The sequence below is a fragment of the Rhinopithecus roxellana genome, chromosome 7 (genome assembly GCF_007565055.1).
Source record: "Rhinopithecus roxellana isolate Shanxi Qingling chromosome 7, ASM756505v1, whole genome shotgun sequence".
Lineage (NCBI taxonomy): Eukaryota > Metazoa > Chordata > Mammalia > Primates > Cercopithecidae > Rhinopithecus > Rhinopithecus roxellana.
This window is the reverse complement of record NC_044555.1, coordinates 106,473,733-106,477,413: the sequence shown is the minus strand read 5'-3', so window position 1 is coordinate 106,477,413 and position 3,681 is coordinate 106,473,733.

Here is a 3,681-nt window from a genome sequence, read left to right as displayed (position 1 = left end):
GAAGAGAAGCTCTCTCCTCCCCCTCCTGGGTGTCCAGTAGTGTCAATTACCGGAAGGGACTAAAGTGAGGCTCTGTTTTTTCCCCAGATAAGCCTACATGTAGCAATCTCCTGCACCAGCCCTGGGAAAGGGCTGGGCTGCTGGAGAGCAGAGCAGTCTGAGTCGGGATGACTGACAGCCTTTGACTCAGAGCTGTGTAGGTGCGTTTGCAATCTAGCCTCCTTTCCTGGGTCCCCTGTTTCCTCCTAACCTCGCCTCTCAATCTGGTCTCTGTTCTGGGGCCAAGTGCTGATCTGCACACGTGCTGGAGGGAGAAGGGGGCCATTCTGTTCCCCAAAATTCTCCCTAACAGACCATACCACCCTGGGTCCTCAGATTTCCCAAAGTTTTGCCCCTGACTAGAAAGCACTTGATTCCCTGGGGCAAATGCTGCTTCCAGAGGAAAAGCCCCTGAATTGGGCACCTTGAAAAGCAGCCATCTGAGATAAGATTACCCACCTGGCTCTGCCTGAAAAGAGCAACTTGGAGCCTATGTCTCAGGCTCCTTTCTCAGCCTTCAGGACAGCTTTGCCTTTTACAGGGATTGCTTTGTATAGTATTTCAAAGAAGCCAAACACAAACAAATTATTGAGCAGGTTTATGGGAAATTCTAACCTTAACAAAGGAGCACTCTCTGTAAGAAAGATGAAGCCTAGAAAGTAAACTATGAGGAAACATCCCAGCTTGACCAGGGAGGAAATAATTATTATAATGCTGTTTACCAGTGGAATGCCTTTTCATCAGGAAACTTAAAGGATTTAAACTCAGTCTGCCCAGGTAAGAGATAGTGACGGTGGTTCTATGAAGCAAAGCACAAATTCATGCACACAGAGGAACGAACAAATAGGCAAATTCTGTACCCTATGTACAGCTCCTTTGTTCTCCACTGACTGAAAGAATTTTCCATTTGCAATAGAAATATGCCCTGGGGAATCATGGCAGGTAAGGTAGAGAAAAGTCCATGAAAGATGTAGGGTGGTAGTAAGGAAAGTATCAATAAGTTTTATTTAACTTTGTCTTGAACGTAACAAAGGCTAGTGTGCGTGTGAGTGTGTGTGCACATGTGCATGTATCAATGGGACATTAGGGGAGGGAGAGTGCTAATGCATGAGTGTGTGCCTATTAGTACTATACACTACTGGTATGACCTAAAGGTTAAGATGAAACATAGAAGGGAGAGGAGCAAGAAGGGCTTATAAACCTCCTTATAAGAGGATGAGCTATAAAGCAAATCCAATAGCATTTACTAAACTATCAAAGTCCTATATAAATGAAAGGAGCCAACCTTGGGGCCCTTCAAACAACTGGTAACCAAGGGAATAGACAGAAAACGAGAATCCTAAGGATAGAGAGATATGGGACTCACAAGGTGTATTAGTTCATTCTCATGCTGCTATGAAGAACTACTTGAGACTAGGTAATTTACAAAGGAAAGATGTTTAATCCATTTACAGTTCCACGTGGCTGGAGAGGCCTTGGGAAACTTACAATCATGGTGGAAGGGAAAGCAAACACGTCCGTCTTCACATGGCAGCAGGAGAAAGAAGTGGCACGCAAAGGGAGAAAAGTCCCTTATATAACCATCAGATCTTCTGAGAATTTACTCACTATCACGAGAACAACGCGGGGGTAACCACCTCATGTTTCAATGACATCCCACCGGGTCCCTTCCACCACATGTAGGGATCATGGGAACTACATTTTATGATAAAATTTGGGTAGGGACACAAAGCCCAACCATATCACAAGGAAAGGATATCTGTTATACAGGGGGACCAACTCTCCCTGCCTGTTATGCAGTAAAGTTTCTATTACCTTTGAGAGTTGGAACATTTAACACATAACATGTGAGATTGATTTTAGATAATATACTTCTGTTTGTGGGGCGGGGGGAGGGGGGGGGGCGGGTAGGATTATTCCCATTACCATGCTTTGCTTTTCATAACCTGGCTCCTGCCTACCTTTTTAGTATCATCTCTTTCCATTTATTGTCTCAAATGCTTAGTGTGTATGTCCTTTTCTGTGGATGCACAAATATGATGTTTCTCACCTCAGTGCCTTTGCTCATGCTATTGCTTCTTCTAGAAATTCCCACCCTCCTCTTCATTTGGCTACTACTCATCCTTTAAAACTCTGCTTGGGTATCCTCCTCCAGGTCTTTTCACAATATTTCCTCCTCTATTACAGGGAACTATATTTAGATGTCTCTCCTCTGTGTTCCTATGCACCCTATATTCTTTTTATATTGTGTGAAATTACTTGTTTATCATCCACTAGACTACCAGTTCTTTGAAGGCAGGGAGACTGTGTTAATTCTTCTTGTATTCCACGCATCTAGCACAAAACCTGATGCAGAGTAGTCACTCAGTAAATATTTGTTAGAAAAATTGACTCAGACAAGTAATTTAATGACTTTGTTGCCAAAAAAGGGAAAGGACACCTGGTCTATAATTCACTTTCAAAGACTCAAGAGATCCAAGAGCATATTTTCTTTCTTTGGGCCCTGATTTATTAACTAATGAACAAATTATGTTTATGAATTATTTATTTGGAATTTGAAAGAAGCATAGAAGTTGAATGTGTGAAAGAGAGAGGGAACTACGTAAACTCAATCACAGGGACATGAATGAGCATGGTGTGGGAAAACAGGAGAAGACTGTTCATTATTGGAGTAATAAAAAATGAGTAGAAAGAGAGAAAGTGTAACCACTCATCTGCCTTGCAATCTAGGCCTAAGCCACAGTCTGAAAGGCAATAGTAAAGTGATTGTTAACTTGGGCATGACACATGGCAAGCTCTGTTTTAGTTGTGCAAAAACACCTCAACATTATAATTAATGACCCACATGCACTACGTTGTTCAGTGGGGAACTTTTAAACATGGGCCATCCCAGCTAGGACATACACAATAACCATGAATCTGATTTGCTATTTTCTTTTTTCACACACATAGACACAAAAAGCACCATCAGCAATTGAGATGGTTTGCTTCTGTGTTCCCACCCAAATCTCATCGCTGATTGTGATTCCTGAATGTCAATGGAGGGACCTGATGGGAGGTGATTAGATCATGGAGGCAGTTTCCCCCATGCTGTTCTGGTGATAGGGAGTTCTCATGAGGTCTGATGGTTTAAAAAAGAGGCAGTTTCCCCTGCACTCTCTCTCTCTTGCCACCTTGTGAAGAAGGTGCTTGTTTATCCTTCGCCTACCTCCATAAGTTTCCTGCGACCTCCCCAGCCATGTGGAACTGTGAGTCAATTAAACATCTTTTAGTTATGAATTACCCAGTCTCAGGTAGTATCTTTATAGCAGTGTGAAAACAGACTAATACAGCAACCAAAATATTTAGTTAGTAATAAGTCCCTAGCAACTAAAAATCAGCTCATAATTGTGATTTTGTCCAGGAAACAAGTTAAAATAAAAATTGATCCAATAGTTACATCCCATATTCTTCTTCTTTCTCACTAAGATTATGTCATTAACCATGGAAGTTGTCTTCAGTCTCTTATTTAAGGTGACGGATATCCCAATTACCCTGATTTGATTATATGAATATATCAAATTATCCATCACAAGTACCTCCAAAATATATACATCAAATATATAATTTAAAAAATAAAAATAAAAAAGAAGGCATTTGAAC